Here is a 20,469-nt window from a genome sequence, read left to right as displayed (position 1 = left end):
CACCACCCAGGGAGGCTATAAGTACTGTCTAGTCCTGATGGATGTGTTCGCCAAGTGGGTTGAAGCCTTCCCATGCCGAACAGTCATCGCTTTAGGAACGGCTAGGATCCTTATGAAAGAGGTATTCTCCCGGTGGGGACTACCACAGTATGTGGAGTCTGACCAGGGGAGCCACTTCACAGGTCAGGTAATGCAGGCAACTCTTAATGTGCTCGGCATTCAAGGGAAATGGCATGTTACCCACAACCCACAGTCATCAGGTATGGTGGAGCGTTTAAACCGCACCATTAAAGAAAGGCTGCGGAAGGAGACGGGAGACTCACCCCAAAAATGGGTAGAGGTCTTACCACTGGTCCTAATGAGGATCCGGGGTAGCCAGTCAAAGAGCACGGGGTATTCCCCACACGAGCTCATGACCAGTAGGGCCATGCGAACCCCGACCCGTGTCCTAGCCCTGGTGCTCACGGAAGGTCAGCTCAGAGAGGTGAATCGGGACCGTTTTGTCAAGAATCTGGTTGAACACCTCAAGCAGATTCACTGGCAAGCTGCTGATAACATGGGGAACCAGCATCGGAGCAACCGATTGCTGCTAGAACCCCGCAAGCACCACGAATGGGAGATAGAGGATCAGGTGATGGTTAGGAATTTTGCCCGGATAGGAACATTTGAAGCCCTATATATGGGACCATACCACATTGTGGAGAAGGCAAGCCCCATGGTCTATGCCATAAAGATGCCCCGCCACACAAAATAGTTCCATATCAACCAGTGTAAGCTGTTTAAACCAGGGGAGTCCGAAAAACGTAAGAAGCAGCCAGCAGCCGCTGGTTGTGAAAGTCCCAAAGGGGGCGGGGCAGCCAGACAAACAGGGCAGGTGGGAGCGGTGAACTGCGTTACTGGAGGGACAATCCCACCAATTGCTTGGGACTCAGATGCACCCCCAATAACAGTAGCCCCAAGAAGGACTACCCGCACAACACAGCCAAAAGCCCCGTGGTCACCAGCGCCCCAGTTCCAGTGGTTCGGTCCAGGTAAGGCCGCCACCAGAAAGGGGACACCCAAGGTCAGGAAGCATTCTAAAGATAAGGGCCCCCAGCCTGCAGCCTCAAGCTGTGCAAAACCTACTGAGCAGGATTCTGCGGCCACACCAAAAAGGACAGTGTGCTGCGTCATCGAAGGGAACAGTTCCCCGATCGCCTGGGACACAGGGCAAACCCCAGTAACATTAGGGAGAGCCCTCCGGATGTTACGGCTCAGGCCGCCTTACCTTCAGCCTTACAAGCTGCCTAGAAGCCGTTCCAAGCGGAAGCTAAACAGGAATTAGCCTGGCCACCCGGAGACAGGTGGCAGATGTACATACAGCAAGTTCTTAATGGTATGGGAATTTAAGTGTGGGGAAGGGAAGTTTAGATAGTTTAGTTTTAATTATAATTGACCATGTGAGGACTCATTCACCCGTGCCAACCCAGAAAATTGTCTCAGGGCATGGCTGTCTTTTATGTATCCCTACAGGAATTTAAAATGGAAAAGGTGCTGCTCCTGCTCGCCCTAATGGGGGTGAGCACCGGTGACTGAGGCGACGTGGAGGAATCCCGCATTTATGGGTGCTCGGGAGGGAGGGCACCAACGGTGACCACTGGGGGTGGCACACCGGGTGTGGAGGAGATTGGCCAGGGTGGCTGGGGTGGCTGGGGTCTAACTCTACTCGGTACTCCAGCCAGGACTGGAAAGTCTCCATCCCATGCCCCAGGGTGCAAATGGTTGTGGCGCGGGTCAGTGTTACCGAAGGAAAACGTGTGTGCCTTACCTGTAAAGGACAGATTCCTCTGAATAGGTGGTGGTGGCTCAGGAAGCTGATCAAGGACGCGGTAGACCACAGAACCGATGGGGAACGACACCTACCGGACGATCATGGGGACCGAGGTGGGAGTGAGTGTGTGTTGGGATAAGTGGTGGGAGTCTGAACAGGGGATTTATTTCTACATGTGGGGATCAGAGAGGGTCTGTCCTGCAGGCATATCAATTGCCTTTGCCAGACAATGGCAAGACACCGGAGAGAGGATGGCGTGGGACTCTAGCCTGCTGGCGTGTGAGGTCCCTTTTTCTCCGGTCCCAATTAAAGCCACTGAACTGGTAGCACGCCCCAAAAAGCCCCTGCCTACTACCCCGACAGTACGGACAGTAATACAAAGGTTTCCTACCACCACCAAGGGACCAGGGGATGGATTAGTTTTAGTACCAACCAAAAATGTACTCTACCAGGGGATACACTATGCAGTAGCCTCAGTTATCTTAAACCTTACTGAAGTACACTTGTACACTTACCTGCATAGTGCCCCAAAGAAACGGAACAACTATACCAGGCACCACTTAAAGAAATGTTTAGAAAATGTTACGAGTTTGACTTAGGCAATGTAGACAAAACAGAATTATACAATTTAGACGCCAGAAACACTATGGGTACTGGGAGACAAAAGAGAGGAACCTGGAACGATGTCTTTGAAATCTGTGGAAATATCGCAAAAACATTTCTACACTCTGGAACAAAAGGTAATTAAGATAGGGAGTGAGATCTTGGCTATCATAGTTCCGCCCTGGTGGGACATTTTCGAAAATATAAAAGTCCCTTCTTGGATCAGGATAGCCTCCCATCTTTTGATAGTATGTCACCTCGGCATAGTGCTGTATCTGTGATGTTCCGAGTGCAAAGGGAAGAACCAAAGGCACCAATCCCGATATTACAGGGTGGTGGACAAACCTTAGGAACCCTATTAGCAATTTAAGTTTGTAATTTTGTGTGATGTATTTGAAATATGTATTATTCTTGTGAAGTGAAGTGTAACTTGCCAATAAGCCTGTAAAGGGAAGAGGATGTAACTTAATGTTGCATCACGTAAAGGGGAATGTATGCTATGGGTGTTTAGTTTAGGTAATTTGCGGGAAGGTTGACTCTTGGGAGTCAGGAATTTTTGCTCACCTATAAAGTGACACTATGGTTGGATAGTGTCATAGGGGGGACTGAAGGGTTCCCAAATATTCCCATGAGTCCCTCTCCCTGAAAATTAAAGAAAAGCTCCTCTTGGACCGTTAAAAATGAGCTTTGGATTTTTCAAGTGGAGATCTAAGTTTTAAAAGGAAAATAAAACAAAAGGGGGCCAACCTCATGGAAATGCCCCCAGTGTTTGGACTTTTTGAAAAGAGAATTCAAGATGGACCTAAATTACAGAAGCCTGAGATCCCCTAAACATCTATAGGAAGGAGCATATCAATTTTAAGATTCTACAACATTTTGGCTGCGAGTAAGAGTTACCGAATACAGGAGGTGGGGCTAACCTCTGTGAAGCAAATTCGTGTATTAAGGATCCCAGACTGCCTGCGGGAACTATGCAGCACCAATTCACCCCCTAAGAGATAATCAAATTACTATCCATTATCTAAACTACAGAACTCATCCAAAATATGCAAGAAGCCAATTACCCAATCAACCACTATGGAAATCATGGGCCCAATTCGACGGCCAGGAAACTGGACAATCCTAAAACAATGCAAAACCAGTGATAGCACATTATCACACACTAATCAAGTTACTCCTGACTAGCCCATCAAAAACACTGAAAAAGGAGACATTTGAAAATCAATGGACAGAACAGTTTAAACAAAGCCCAAGAACTGATTTGGTGCGAAGATAAGGAAGCCTGTTTTAGTATAATTGAAGGCCTGTTCTGGCAGTTAGGGGTGTTTCTAGAGACACTATTGAGGTAGCAGTCTCGTTGCATAAGGTTAACACCAGCCTCGAAAAGTGGGACCCCGAAACATCAGCGAAAGGAATCTCTAAAACCCAGAAGGACAGCACCATGACAGCAAACAGGCTTTCAAAACGACTATTGGAAAGTTTCGAACCATCGCGATCAATCAAACAGTCAACCGGAACCAACCCGACAAAACCGAAGAAAAACCGAAGATTTTTCCACTCTACAAGCTGGTCCTACGCTACCAAGGGGTAAAACATTACCTAACGGAACTTTTAAGACTACCCTGACCAAGGAAAAGTGAATACTCACCCCACAAGTCCAATACACTCCTTACTGCATCAGCGGACTCAGCCCAACTGAAGAAGTGACGCAGGTTGAAGTCCCCAACGAGATCCAGGGTAAAGACTACAGAACCCGAACAACTAAGGCGAATCCCAGAGTTTGGAACAGGACCAGGACAACTAAGGCGAACCCCGGAGTTGGAACTGTCAAAAGGGAATTGGTGAGCATGGTCCCTAAAACCAAAGAGTTCTAACTGAGCTAGATAGTGGGTCTGGGAGGTTGGGTTTTTCTTACTGTTCCTACCTGTTGATGTTCTTGTGTGTTTTCCCCTCCCAGGTTTAGTGCACAAGTATTTTGGGAGGTGGGAGGACTGTGTTCTTTTAATCTGTTATATGTGTTATGTGTTCTTCCCAAATATAGAGCATTTGATTTGCCATTTCTCCCTATTTGTACCTGATTACTGTGATTATTAAAAACGTGCCTTTTTACACTGTTTGAACACATCCTACCCAACTGACTCTGTCTCAGTTTCTCACAACCCCCAAATCAGTCCACAGTCTAGAACCCAGAGTGTGGGGCGCCTCGAAAACGCCAAGGAGTCAGAGAAACCTGACCAAAATACTACCCTCTACAGGGTTTATGTACACAAAGCTTTGAAGGTGACAGGACAAGTTGAGAAGACTGTTTAAAAAAGAATAAGGGATCCTTGGCTTTATTAATACAGGAATAGCGCACAAAAGCAAAGCAGTTATGCTAAACCTTTATAAATCACTGGTTAGGTCTCAGCTGGAGTATTGTGTCCAATTCTGGGCGTCACACTTTTTAGGAAGGATATCAAGTTCTTGGAGAGGGTGGAGAGGAGATTTACGAGAATGGTACCAAGGGATGAGGGACTTCATTATGTGGGAAGACTGGAGATGCTGGGGTTGTTCTCAGGCCGACCCTGTTCTTCGGTCAAGCCTCATTTCCATCCTGTTGGCGCACTGCTCACCTATTTCGAGTCATTTGCCAATTGGAGTGGGCTGAAAATTCGGAAGCTCCGGTGGGATGCCAAGCCAATGCTGGTCAGCTAAGGGGGGGTGGGGGATCTTGGGGAGGGCTGAGGAGGCTCAGGCTTCGCAGGGGGTCGGTGGGCAATTTTTGTAGGGCCAGGAGGACCATTAATACTCCTTCTGACCCCACAAAAATTAGTTTAAAAGTTTAACTTAAAAGTGCTCTGCCCTTTGATGCCTGAAAATTCCAACAAGGTCCTATGAATGTTGGAGGACCTCTATGGATGTTCTGTGGATAATGAGGGGCCCACCTATTTTTAGCCGATGCCTGGACTGCCCAGTTCAAGATGGTGCCAAGCCAATCGTACAGCAGGCACAGATGGCTAAGCTCTGCGCTCTGATCCTCCTTGCATTACTGCCCCGTTCCCAGTTGGAAACAGGGATGAAAATTGGCCTCCTATTCGTCATGTTTATTTTAAAATATGTTGTAAAAGATTAGGGGCTATAAATTTGGTGGGATACCGCCCCTCGCGAGGGTGGGAACAGGGGCACTAAAGGGTTTGTAGCTGCTCGGCAATATCAGTGAGCCAGTACCGGCAGCGCAGGGGAGTACCGCCCGGGAGCGTGCGCCGGTGTGCAACGCCCCCGGTACTGACTCACAATCAACATTTGTTTTACGCGGCACCTGTGGCGTCCCGTAGTGACCCCGCCAGAGAAAACTGGCATGCAGAGCTGTCCCGGCGGCAGTAAGGGAAGGAATAACTGCACGAGGTAAGTGTCATTGATTTTCATTTTCTCTTTTTTTTATATTTACCTGTATTTGTGGTGAGAAATGTATAAGGAATGTTTTTTGTGTTTTTTTGTTTCGATTATTTTTGTTGCAGGGAGGCCTCTCTTAGGGTGCTACGAAGCTGGCTCTTCAGCACAAGATATTCAGTTACTCACCCGGCCTAGCGCCCTAAGACAAGTGTGGAACGCATCCCTTAGTGCTCCACTCCAGGGCGCAATCACCAAATTTGTTGACTGCCGACGCAAACCATTTCCCAACGCTAAATTGATCCACCGCCCGATATTAACGCCTTGAAAAACCTTCAACCTATTTTCCAGCCCTCAGTAACTTAACCTGCCCGTTGGGTAACTGACAGGATCTGCTGCAGTGCTGGTTTGGCCCCCTGCACAATTTTACTCTTGGTTGAAGTCAGTGGGGAGCAATATTGGGCGGTGTGCAAAACTGGCGTTCCACCCGATGCTGTGGGTTTCCCGCACGCGAGTTAGGTTAATATTATCCCCATTGTGTCTGTGGCAGAGTTACTGCCTGTTTATTGCAACACAAACTCTGCTTTGGACCTCATTTCTGAAAACTCACACCTTAATTAATCACAGACGTAACCTATTATTGTCAGAAGTAGCAAATACTCAATTAATCTATGACAACTGTTCAGGCCTGATTAAAATAAGCCAATCTGCCATTCGGCTGTTTATTGAACTTCCAGAGCACCTGATAAACTCACCAAGACCATGGACTGTTCGGAGAAAGCAGACTTTGTCATCTGCACCTTGACATTTACCGGGCGTGGAGCAGAGCTCTGTAGACTCGTGCTTCGTGAGAAGAATGTGACTCACAGGCTGCAGTATAACTCAGGTCTGGCTGACTTTTCCCTGTACCTTACTACAGGTGCAACGTCCCGAATCCGGAACACTGAAAACTGGAATTATCCGAAAACCGGACATTTTGCGCATAGCTGATGGAGTCGTCTGGAATTATTGTATGAAAAATGGATATTTTTGAGGCAAAACCCAAAATCCGGCACGGATTCGATAGAGGATTCCAGATTTTAGACAAAAAAAATCGAGGGTTAGATTTTCCACTTTTTTTGCCTGCTTAACGCCCACTTAACGTCCATTTTACCGCTGAAATGACGTATAACGTCCATATATCGCCCATTTAGTCACAAAATGGAAACTGACAGGCATTTTTCGGAAACTTATCACCGAGCGTTACTTTCCCCATGTGCGTAACGCCGGGAAAAAATAATACCGCCCGCCCATTTTTTTAGGCGGAATCATCAGAATGGGTGAAATCAACGCCCATAACATCACCCAGCGTTACTTTCCGCACGGAATTAACGCCGAGATTCAATAATATCGCCCGCCCACTTTTTTTGTCGTAAAGATCATATTTGCCGAAACTAGCAGCCATGAGATCGCCCAGCAGCACTTACACCACCTCGCACACATATCACCCACAATATCGCTTGCCCCAAAAAATGCCCGGAAAAATTGGAACTAACCGGAACTAATCACAGCCTTATGGACGCCATGTTCTACATCACATGTCGCATCCTTTAAAATGCTGCTGTGCTTCAACCTCGGGGGAGTTTGAATGTACTCTGGAGGTTGTTGGAGTTGATATGAACGTCTGTACAAACATCTTGACCATACTGTGACCGATTGGAATTTAATAGGTGTCTTCGTCGGGACAGTCATTGTTTGTGACCAATCGGTGGAAAACAGAGAGCTATTACAATGGGGCCTGTACTTTCTCACCCTCTCCTGATGACCAATTACATGCTGCAGACTCGAGATGGGCGAAGGTACGCTCCACAGCATTATGTGCCCAATGTAAGACGTGCCAGACTGATGAGAAGGACCAGACGTTACACCCCCCACAAATACAGGGAGAAGTAGTCTTACCTCAACTTGCCCGACACCATATGCCTTCGGAGACTGCGCTTCCACAAAGAGGTTATCACTGAGGTATGTCAGCTCATAAAGGGAGATCTGCAGCCTGCCAGCACCATCAGTACTGCACTGTCTGTCGAGGTCAAATTCACCGCAGCACTGTCGTTCTACACGTCGGATTCTTTTCAGGCCTCAGCTGGCAACATTTGCGGTCTGTCTCAGTATGCCACACATTTCTGCATTAGAGATGTCACTGAAGCCCTATACGCACGCAGGTGGGACTTGATCAGCTTCCCTATGACCAGGGAGGCACAGAGTGAGAGGGCTCTAGGATTCTCCAGAATTGCAAACTTCCCCAAGGTGCAGGGAGCAATAGACTGTATGTACATCGCGATGCGGGCACCTTTTCAGGATGCAGAGTTTTTCAGGAACCGTACGGGATTCTACTCCCTGAATGCGCAACTCGTTTCGGCAGTATCCATGATACTCACAACCTGCGTGAGAGCACTGTATCTGACTTGTTTAACAATCAGCCACAAGGTCAATGCTGGATGCTTGGTGACAAAGGATATGGCCTCACCATCTGGCTGATGACCCCCCTGCGTGACACCCACACCGAAGCCGAGAGGCGATACAACGAGAGCCACAGAGCCACTCTCAACACTGGAGTGCTTAAGCAGCGCTTTAGATGCCTGGACCATTCAGGAGGCGAGCTCCAATACCACCCTGAGCAGGTAGTTCAATTCGTGGTAGTGTGCTCCATGCTGCACAACTTGGCTATCAGGAGGGGACAGGAATTGCCTGATGAGTCTGACAGTCCACCTCACCAGAGAGAGGAAGAGGAGGATGAGGAGGTGGATGCTGACATTGGCCCACACAATCAGCCTGACACTGAAGCCATGCCCCGGACCCCTGTAGACTGCATGAAAGGGCCCATGGTGGCATGATAGCTGCAAGAGCCTTACGTCAGGAGCTCATCAATTATCGTTTTGCCTGAAAGAACATTGGTGTTATTCACAAGGCTGACACACTATTGGGTGTGCAGGTCATACATCAATGGTGGGCATCACCTTGGTGACAGCTAAAGTTTAAGTTGATTGCAGTTAAGTGTAATTATACCCTTTGATGTTAAGGAATCACCAGCCTGTAACGGTGCAGCTATCTGAGCCAATGCGCAACAAGGTTTTGTTAAATAAAAAACATTTAAACCGAACAGGTGTCTGAAATCATCAGTATTTCTGTAAAAAACAACTCTTCCCCCCCCCCCCCCGCTTCTCCTCCCCACCTCTACCCCTTCCCCTTACCCTCCTGACTCCAAGCCGCCTGACCGAGGAGCTCCTCAGGCGATGCTTCATTAGAGGGGGGTGGTGACGGCCGAGACACTGCTTGGACGGATACGGGAGAGAACGGTCCCAAGGTGGGAACATGCTCCGAGCCAGAAGCAAGATGTTGCTCCTGGCTCTCATGTGTGATTGGCAATGGGGGTGCAACACCTTGGGGTGCAGTGCCGCGCTCCGGGACCACTGGGAGCCTTCTGCCACCAGTGTTCCTGGCTACCAGTTCTCGGGCCTACACCATGCCTTCCATGTTATATCTTATTTGTTGGACAAAAGCTCGGTGCCAACTATGTTTTTGGTGCTTATTATGCTTTTTGCTACTGGTGAATCTTCCTCGTGCCTCCCACAACAGCCAAACAAGCACACACCACAGCCACACACGCTTTCAGTCCCTCCCTGCTCCCTCTCTTTCTGCCTCCTCTTCTGCACTTGTCATGATGACCCTTGACCTCTTGAATCGCGGATATCGAGTGTTGCCATGTCGTTGCTAAGGACGGCAACACTTTATGGCAGAAGGTCAGTGATATTTAGCACCATCGCCCATTTCATATCACTCGTGGTAATGTCCAATTTCAATAATGGAGACTAGGTGCTTTGAGAATGGGCGAGAAGCCGGCATTCTGAAAAACCATTTTTACCGCCCACGCCGGAAATAACACCCACTTTTGGGCGATATGCACAAAAGTGTAAAATCTAGCCCCAAGTCTGAAATCCGGAATCCTCCACCGAATCTGTGCCGGATTTTGGGTTTTGCCAGATTTCGGACCTTGCCGCTCAAAACTCGGCACGGATTCGGTCGAGGATTCCGATTTCAGACTATTGATTTTCTTGTCTGAAATCCGGAAAAACCAAAAAAACGGAACGGATTCGGTCCCGAGGATTCCGGCTTTCGGACGTTGTACCTGTACTGGTCTCTGACTGTTTTTTTTTAAATTCGTAGCCAATCGTTCCAATTCTTTGTCAAATCACAAACGCCAGAGGTCACCTTGGGCCCATTCAAGGATCACTCTGCGCCAATGCTCTTAGCCAAAAGGCCTAGAGCCACTGCACCGTTCCTGGAAGTACTGCAATACCAGGTTCGTGCCATGGAGGTGGATGGGTCAGCAACCCCACACACCTCCGTGGAGGTGGATGGGTCAAGCCACCCCACCCACCTCTGCTGACTGTTACTGCAGTAGAACTCAGCATTGTGGTTGGTTTGCCTGCTAACTCAATGCGTCAGGTGGCTGGCTGCTGCTTGTGCGCAACCTCCTCTTGAGCTGGCACTCACCTCCTGGAAGCAGAGGCCTCCTAATATGGGGTTAGAAGATACGCATTATAGCCCATCTTCTCCTGCAAGCAGAGTAAAAGAAGTGAGAAGTTCCAATTGTCAAGATGACATGTTGTAATATCCAGCTGTCAGCATACGGTCCATAATAGATGCGATGACATGTCCATGCAACATTCAGTTATATTAGATGGGAGGATTCTTTTGAACTGAATGCATTTTATGCTGTTAGTGAAGGAACACTTCCAAGTGAAGGCTGAGGATATATGGACAGTTTTTGTAAGATTTGAAAGTAGTTTAGGAGAGTGTAACGGGGAGTTTATTGTATGTACCATACATCTTTGTACAATCCATTAGGGATGGTAATTACAGGTTCTCCTGCCTTGACTTCGCTGGGAAGGTCATTAAACATCTTTCAGCAACGTTTCCTGGTGTGCAGCAAGCTGGAGATGGGATTAACACTCATTGGCACCTTACCCATTCTCCATAGGCTGCTCTTGCACTCACTGAGGAATGGCACACTCATCCTTTGCCACCTCACTTGCTCTGGGAAGCATCTGGGAAACTGCCACTCAGTGCAGACGCTGTGAGGTGGAAACAGAGCTGAAATGGGCACCACTCACAGAATGTGCGCCCAAACCAGAGGACTCAAGGCCTGCCTGGTTTGAGCCTCGGGCCTCGCTAACATTAGTTGGGTGAGGTGGTGGGAGTGGAGGGGAGTGGGGTGGTGGGGAGGAGAGGGGGAAGTGGGAAAGACGATCCTGGAAAGGGTCAGGTTTTGCCACGGGCAATTTTTGTCGGGCCAGCAGAAACATTAATCCTCTTTCTGACCCCGCAAAAATAATGTTAAAAGTTTAACTTACCTGTTTTTGAGCAGCTTGCAGCGGTACCTTTATAGACCGCTGGCTTGGCCACTGCACACAAGGGAGAGAGGAAGAAAGCTTCCATCAAAGTCAGTCATATTCCCTCCAATATAACTAAAGGCATCAGGTAAAATAACATTTAAAGAGATACACCAAAGGTGAATGGCATCATAAACCAGACAATAGGTGTGCATTTATACAAGCTCCAGCATCCCCATGAAGACAAAATAAATCTCTTCAAGAAAGCAGTCAATTTAAGCCATTTTAAATGATTATAATACTCAAGCCTCAAATTAAATGGATAGGTATGAGATAGAAAATGTTATAAGTTGAAACAGGACAGATCCTAGATCTTTCTGCTTCTCTATTCCATGGAGAATTGTATGTTTGTGGTATAATTTATCCTCAGTTCTTTTTCTCATTGTTACATCCTCAGACAGTCGTGTCTAATTTCCAGTGGATTTTCCAAATAGGGCAACAAAAGTAGTTACTAACTTATAAATATTAAAATGCTGCAGAATAATGTTAATTAATCCCCATCCACAGTAGGCAATGAGTCCTGCGATGCGTTATAATTCTGTCCTCATAACATGGAACTGTATTTGAGTCCGACCCAGGATGATGGAAGGAATGGGTTTTTGCTTGGTTGAATATAGGGGATCCTCCATGAAATGAATCTGGGCAGGCTCACCTCAGCTCCTCGACAGCACATAGGCCCACAGCACAGAATTGGGCCTAATTCAATGCTGTTTGGCCAAGGGGGAGCTGGAGGATAAGCTTGTATGGAAATTTAGAACTGTCACACTGGTGTTCAGTGATAGTGTCATTCTGAGACTAGGCATGATCTTGGAGCAGGGCACAGGGGGGTTTACACGCACTGCATTCCTGTGCTGAGCAGTCCTTCAATTAAATAGCGGGCTCCTAAACTGGAAAAAGTATTCCATTCGCCAGGATTGACAAGTGCAAATCTCCACCCCACAGAACCCTTCAGAAATAAATAAAGTTCGTCTGCAAAATCATTGAACTGTTCATGATGCATTATAAATTAAAGTATCATCCTCTTTAATTAATGCTGATATATGAAAAGTACATGTAACCCTCTTGACAGAAAGTCCTAGTGCGGTTCATGTTTATTCTTCCAGATCTTTGTGAATCAGATTGCTAATTAAATAAATACACCAGTGAATGGCTACGCCTTTTAAGTGAATTTAAATAAAACGTCTGATTACCAAAGTTACTTCCTTTCAATCCCACTTATGGTTGCCATTCTTTTTCCATTCCTCTTTAGACCATGGGAGATGTAAAACAGACCCAAACATTTATATTACACATGTTAGCAAAGTCAAACGGAGAGAAAAAAAAGCCGAGACCACCCAGGATCAGAAGTGCATTCGCCACTGGAGATATGAATGTGGCCCCCTCTGTCTAAACTACCATATCCCCCTCCCCAAATGAATTAGAAGCTTATAAAAAATGTATATAGAATATATCGTGCTATGCCTTGAGCTGATGACTACTATGGAAGCCAGAAAGCAATGGCAGGAGAATGTAAATGATACTGTATATGCAATGTGCATGTATACTGATTTCTTTTAAAGGGACAGGCACATCCAAATTGGAATTTTTGTGAATGAACCCAAAATTATATAAAAAGAAAGACATTTATATAGTGCCTTTCATGACCTCAGGATGTTCCAAAATGCTTTACAACCAATAAAATATTTTCGAACTGTAGTCATTGTTGTAATGTAGGAAACACGGCGCCAATATTTGCACAGCATGATTGCAGAAACAACAATATGATAATGACCAGATTATCTGTTTTTGTGATATTGGTTGATAGGTAAGTATTGTTCAGGACTACAGGGAGAACTCCCCTGCTCTTCTTTGAAAAGTGCAATGCGCTCTTTTACATCCTCCTGAAATGGTAGATGGGCCTCGGTTCGACATCTCATCCAAACATCAGCATCTCCTCAGCACTGCACTGGAACGTGAGCCTAGATTTTGTACTCAAGTGTCTGGAGTGGTACTTGAACCCATAACCTTCTGCCTCAGAGGCGAGGGTGAAACCACAGAGTCCCAGCTGACATACAATTCCAATCAATTCCATTTGCCACTTACTTTTAACAAATAAATTTATCACTGTGAACAATAGATGCATTTCCGCAACGTAGATTTATATAGAGCAGGAAACTTCCCAAGGCACTCTGCAGAGAGGGAAGGTGGAAAAACATAAATGGGAGTGAATAAGGGAACTGACACCAAGCCATGGAGGCGAGGTGAGGAGGAGTGACCAAAGGCTTCGTCGGAAAGCTGGGTTTTACAAACATTTTTAAAAGTGGAGAGAGCAGAGGAGAGGCAGAGGGATTTAGGGAACGAGCTAGACAGTTGGCCCAAGGCAACTGAAGAGGTGAAGGTGTGAGAAAGATGCACTAACTACTGTAGTTGAAGGATGGATTTGGGGTTGAGGAGATCGCAGCGATAAGTTGAAACGAGGTCACGAAGGGATTTAAAGACGAGGATTTAAACTTGAAGGTGTCAATTAAAAATGAAAGTGTTCTCTTTGTTGAGTATGTCAAGAGTTGAGAAGCATTCTGTGGTTCTGGAGGTATCTGGTTTCATTACTTTCAGAATAGAAGCTTATAGAAAATTATGTTGTGAGAGTAACTGGACATCATGGTACATCTACGGTACTGTGGCATTGAGCACTCAAAAGGTTAAAGTTCAAATCCTTTAAAAAAAATTAACCCAGATAGGCAAGCAGATGTAAACTCTTACATTTCTATGCTCGAAGATAGAAATTGGGCAAATGTTACATATTTTATTATAGGGAAAAGATTACAAAACAAAAAAGGTGCATTGAAGAGAAAACATGTCTGTATTTGTGCTGTGATGCTAAAAGATCATTTTGCTTTCATTGTATGCCATTGTTGGTATTGTGTTCCTAACACAGATGAGACTACACAAAGGGAGGTTAAAGTAACAGTGACTTCAGTCTTTATTAAGACACTCGAGAGTGAGGAACAGGCCTTAGGGGCCGGCTTATATACAGTGCTCCCAAGGGATGCTGGGATCACTTGGGACTTCAGGGGATGAGCTCCCTGGTGGCGGAACATGGGAGTGCATGGTTTACAGATACACAACATCACTCCCCCTCCAAAGTCAAAGTGAAAACTATTTACAAGGTGAGGCGGTCGGGAGCCTTTCTTTCCCTGGTGGACTGCCTCGGTACAAATGTCTGTTCTGGTGTGTTGGCTGTGCCCTCGCTGGGCTGGCGTGTTGTTGGCCCTGCAGGGCTGCTGGGTGAGCCTGGCCTTGCTGGGCTGTTGGGCGTGATGGGTTCAATTTCCTGGTCCGAGGTGGTGTCGTTGATCCTTTGGGTGCGTGTTGTGGGCTCGAAAAAGGTGGTGTCTGCCGTGGGTTGTTCAGGGCAGTCTGTGAACCGCAGCCTCATTTGGTCCAGGTGCTTTCTGCAAATTTGTCCATTGTCTAGTTTGACACCAAACACCCTACTCCCTTCTTTAGCTTTCACCGTTCCTGTGATCCACTTGGGACCATGTTCATAGTTTAGCACATACACAGGGTCATTCAGATCAATTTCCCGTGACACGGTGGCGCGACCATCGTTTACATTTTGTTGCTGCCGCCTGTTCTCTACCTGATCATGCAGGTTGGGGTGAAGCAGCGAGAGTCTGGTTTTAAGTGTCCTTTTCATGAGTAGCTCAGGCGGGGGCATCCCTGTGAGCGAGTGGGGTCTCGTGCGGACAGGCGGGTTTGGAGTGAGCCTTCTGTGACTCGTTTAAGGCTCTGTTTGATTGTTTGTACTGCCCGCTCTGCCTGCCCATTGGAGGCTGGTTTAAACGGGGCCCAGGTGACATGTTTGATCCCATTGCGGGTCATGAATTCTTTAAATTCGGCACTGGTGAAACATGGCCCGTTGTCACTGACCAGTATGTCGGGCAGGCCGTGGGTGGCAAACATGGCCCTCAGGCTTTCAATGGCAGCGGTGGCGGAGCTTCCCGACATTATTTTACATTCAATCCATTTTGAAAAAGCAGCCACCACCACCAGGAACATTTTACCGAGAAACGGGCCCGCATAGTCGACATCGATCCTTGACCATGGTCTGGAGGGCCAGGACCACAAACTCAGTGGTGCCTCTCTGGGCGCGTTGCTCAACTGAGCACATACGCTGCATTGCCGTACACAGGACTCTAAGTCAGAGTCAATATCAGGCCACCACACGTGGGATCTGGCTATCACTTTCATCATTACTATACCCGGGTGTGTGCTGTGGAGATCCGAGATGAACGTCTCCCTGCCCTTTTTGGGTAGCACTATGCGATTACCCCACAACAGGCAGTCTGCCTGAATGGACAGCTCGTCCTTTCGCTGCTGGAATGGCTTGATTAGCTCTTGCATTTCAACGGGGTTGCTGGCCCAGCTCCCATGCAGTACACAGTTTTTGACTAGGGACAGCAGAGGATCTTGGCTGGTCCAAGTCCTAATCTGGCGGGCCGTGACAGGTGACTTATTATTTTCAAACGCTTCCATGACCATCAACAAGTTTGCGGGCTGCGCCACTTCCAGCCCCGTGGTGGGCAATGGTAGCCGATTGAGAGCATCCGCACAGTTCTCGGTGCCTGACCTCTGGCGGATGGTATAGTTGCACGCTGATAGCGCGAGTGTCCACCTTTGTATGCGGGCTGAGGCATTAGTATTTATCCCCTTGTTTTCAGCAAACAGGGATATGAGGGGCTTGTGATCGGTTTCAAGCTCAAATATGAGGCCAAACAGGTACTGATGCATTTTCTTTACCCCCAACATACATGCTAATGCCTCTTTCTCAATTATGCTGTCAGCCCTCTCAGCCTTAGACAAGCTCCTGGAGGCAAAGGCGACAGGTTGCAACTTCCCTGCAACGTTAGCTTGTTCTAATACACACCCGACTCCGTACGACAATGCATCACATGCTAGCACAAGTCTTTTACATGGGTTATACAATACAAGCAGCTTGTTGGAGCATAAAATGTTTCTGGCTTTCTCAAAAGCAATTACTTGTTTTTTTCCCCATACCCAGTTCTCACCTTTACACAATAACACATGTAGGGGCTCTAAGAGGGTGCTTAACCCTGGTAGGAAGTTACCAAAATAATTGAGGAGTCCCAGGAACGACCGCAGCTCCGTGACGTTCTGTGGCCTGGGCGCGTTCCTGATAGCCTCTGTCTTGGTGTCTGTGGGCTGAATGCCGTCCGCCGCAATCTTTCTCCCCAAAAACTCCACTTCTGTTGCCATGAAGACGCATTTCAACCTCTTCAGCCGCAGCCCTACGCGATCCAGTCGCTGGAGGACCTCCAGCCACGGCGGTGTCCCGATCCGTGACCAATATGTCGTCCGGAAAAACCACCGTGCGTGGTACCGACTTGAGTAGTCTCTCCATGTTTCTCTGGAAGATCGCCGCAGCTGACCAAATTCCAAAAGAGCATCTGTTGTAGATGAACAGTCCCTTGTGCGTGTTGATACAGGTGAGGCCCTTCGAAGACTCCTCCAGCTCCAGCTTCATGTAGGCCGAAGTCAGGTTGAGCTTAGTGAACGTCTTGCCTCCTGCCAGCGTCGCAAATAGGTCATCTGCCTTAGGTAGCGGGTATTGGTCCTGTAGCGAGAAACGATTAACAGTTTCTTTATAATCGCCGCAAATCCTGACCGTGCCATCACTTTTGAGTACTGGAACAATCGGGCTGGCCCACTCGCTGAATTCCACTGGGGAGATGATGCCCTCGTGTTTCAGCCTGCCCAGCTCGATTTCCACTCTCTCCCTCATCATGTGAGGTACCGCTCGCGCCTTGTGGTGAATGGGTCATGTCTCTGGGACTAAGTGGATCTGCACCTTCGCCCCGGAAAAGTTTCCAATGCCTGGCTCAAAAAGGGAAGGAAATTTGTTAAGAACCTGGGTACATGAGACCTCATCGACATGTGATAGCACTCGATGTCATCCCAGTTCCAGCGGATTTTGCCCAGCCAGCTCCTTCCAAGCAGTGTGGGACCATCGCCGGGACAATCCAGAGTGGCAGTTCATGCACCGTGCCCTCGTAGGTGACCTTGACCATGGCGCTGCCCAGGACAGTGATAAGCTCTTTGGTGTACGTTCTCAGTTTCGTGTGGATGGGACTCAGGACTGGTCTGAGTGCCTTGTTGCACCACAGTCTCTCAAACATCTTTTTTTTCATGATGGATTGCTTAGCGCCAGTGTCCAGTTCCATGGCTACGGGTAAGCTATTCAATTTTACATTTAGCATTATAGGTGGATATTTTGTCGAAAATGTGTGCACCCCATGTGCACAGCATCTGCCTCCTCTCTCTGAGGATCGAAATTGCTTTGATCCATTATGGACCGATCTTCCTCTCCCACGTGGTGGTTAGCAGGTTTTGCAGAGCTTGTAACTCCAGAGTGAGGAACAGGCCTTAGGGGCCGGCTTATATACAGTGCTCCCAAGCGATGCTGGGATCCCTTGGGACTTCAGGAGGTGCACTCCCTGGTGGCGGAACATGGGAGTGCATGGTTTACAGATACACAGCAGATGGCATGGGCCTTCGAGGAATAATTTGGTGCATGCGTACCAGCTGAAAAGGCCCAGTGCTAGACCATATGCATGTCACACCTCAGTATAATCTGCACCTCTACATTCCTATCAAATGTATGGAAGCAAGCTTCTTGATAGTGCATTTGACACCTTAGCAAGAACTGACCTCCACACTGCGCAAGAACAAACATTTACTATGTTTAGACCAAATCTTCATCATAGAAAACCTTCTGGTGCCTCTGGAATAGAGGGGAAAGGAGACGCCGGCAGCAGAATGATGAATACTGTTTTCCTAACCCAGCCAATTCTTGTCAGCCACCTGCGACTCCATCCTGCCACATGTTGGCGGCAGCTCATTAACTTACTGCTCGCTTCGCAGGCATGTTTTTTTTGTGTGTTTTCTTTCACCTTGGGCGTGTGCAAGTCTACTAGTTCAACAGTTAGCTACCCGGGCAGGCTGAGTGGGCTTTACTTCCCGAGCACAGCATGCTTTAAGGCAAGCCTCCCTGCAAGGCTCAAAAATCTCACTTAAATGCATTAGGCATCCCATTTCAGCCTGATAGCATGGCAATTATTGTGCTTTGCACCCCCCCCCCCCCCCAAAAAACTATCCTGGGGTAATTGGCGCAAAGGAAATTACCCAGAGTCCATCGCCACACGTAGTTAAGGAGTGAAACAAGTGAAAGATAAGTGAAGCAGAAAAAATCGGCACTTATTTGATTTTAATCTTGCCACTTTGCAAGCATTTAAATTGCCTTAATCATGTGGCTGGCTTCCAGCCTTGCTGGTAATCTGTTATCAAATTTGAAACTAGATTTTTTAAATGTCAGCGTGGGCTGCGATTTGAAGTCTATTAACAGTTATGAGCCTGCCTCCCAAAGTTCTATAATCTATGTGCTAATGACCTATTCCAGAGCCTGTCGAATATTACTTTATTAGAACTGTATATTGGTAGTTCTTATAGAAGGCTGTGTTCAATTTTTAACAAATACACAGAAAAGAATATAATGTCTACAGTCCTAGCAAAGGAACTTCATTTTTTTAGGCAATAACCTGGCTGCGGAATAACCTTGATAAATGTAATTGAATTTTTTTTCTCTGATAAGATTAACTAGTGGTAATTGTGAACAGCGAGCTTCGCCTCCAATACAAATGAGATGTACGACAAGCTGAAAGTAATTTTTAGATAAAAATGAAATAGTATTTCAAACCTTGCATTGTGCAGCCCTGTATCCCAACTCTTCAATGCACTGATTATCATTCCATCTTTTCAATGCATCTAATTGTGCTGAGCTTGGTTAAAACGAGATCAACATATGTAAACCCCAAAAGGCTTAATTAAGGGAGGGCCTAAATGCCAGCAAAACTAGGGTGCATTTGGAAGCTCTTCATAAACATAGTATGCATTGTACCTGCAGAAATCTTTCCAAAACCCATGGCCAGAGTCCCTGTTAATGTTAACTTTATAGGCTACTATCAACTATATATATATCTACTTAAAAAAATGCAAAACCCTGAATTAGCAGTGCTGTATATTTGCTTAATTTGAGCTGCAGCCTCATTTACATTCAAGGATGTAATTCTTCCCAATAGGTTTGCACATGAACAAAGAATTTTAAGTTAAATTAGCTAATAATTTAAGCCATTAATTAAGGCTTGCTTGGCTCTCTGAATAAGTATCTTTTCAAAAAAAAATCAATGCTGACTGTTATTTTCTCTAATGCTGTTGTGCATCAGTGTTTTTTTAAAATAGTACAATATTGTTTCATATTAAACCCACATGCAAGCACTGCAGGTTTTAACAGATAGGAAGCTGATTAAATCTGTCTTTTGTGTCACTTGTAACCCAGTCTGTCTCTGCACTAATTCCAGTAACAGGCGGCAGTACTATCAACACAAAGCACAGCAGTTTGCAAAACCTGGATGGAGCCGGACCTTAGTGTTTCAGCCTCACCTCAGACACAAGTGACCTTCCGAAGTCCAGACTGCAGAAATGCCAGCAGAGTGTTTCTAACCTAGGCTGCTAATGAATTTTTCTGGGAGGACTTATTTGTGCCGCACCTGTTTAAAATAAGCAGCCTGGTTAAATCCCTCGGAAGCTATAAAAAACAGTTTTGTTGACCATACATTTCTCAACACTGCGCAAATCAATAAAAGAACACCAATCTTCAGGCCTTTTTTCAAAATAAATGGTGCACGGCTCCAAGTATGTAAAGTATTTTTATTCTGTGAGATTTAAATCTTGTATCACAATACTCTATACTTTATGAGTTCCACAATATTAAATAAAATATTAATAGACTCAACTTATTGGTTCGCATATTCTTGTCTTGCTTAGCTCAGGCTTGGCTCTGCTTTCCATTTTTATTTTAGCTGGTCAACCACTGTTCTGATCTTGTTGAACAAATTTGATCTTCACAAAAGAGTTTTTGACCACGAGGATAGGTGATTAATACCCAGAGAGTAACGTGAGATAGCTGCGCGGTTTCTCCCATCATCCTCCACTTCAAATTGCTCAGAATAGGCAGGGGTGAGAAGGGGGGGGGGGGGTAAAGGTGAGTAGCTTTGGAGCCAATTTCTGAAGCCATCAGCCCTGACCCCAGGATCTGTCAAGACCTCCCCAGTCTTTAAACGTGCTGCAAAAATCTGTTTAGATAGCTCACTCCAAGGGCAGATTTATGTCTAGAAAATTTGGAGTTGCTTACAGAAAGGG

Source organism: Pristiophorus japonicus, chromosome 13 (assembly GCF_044704955.1).
Source record: "Pristiophorus japonicus isolate sPriJap1 chromosome 13, sPriJap1.hap1, whole genome shotgun sequence".
Taxonomy (NCBI): Eukaryota; Metazoa; Chordata; class Chondrichthyes; family Pristiophoridae; genus Pristiophorus; species Pristiophorus japonicus.
Note: the sequence above shows the minus strand (reverse complement) of the source record.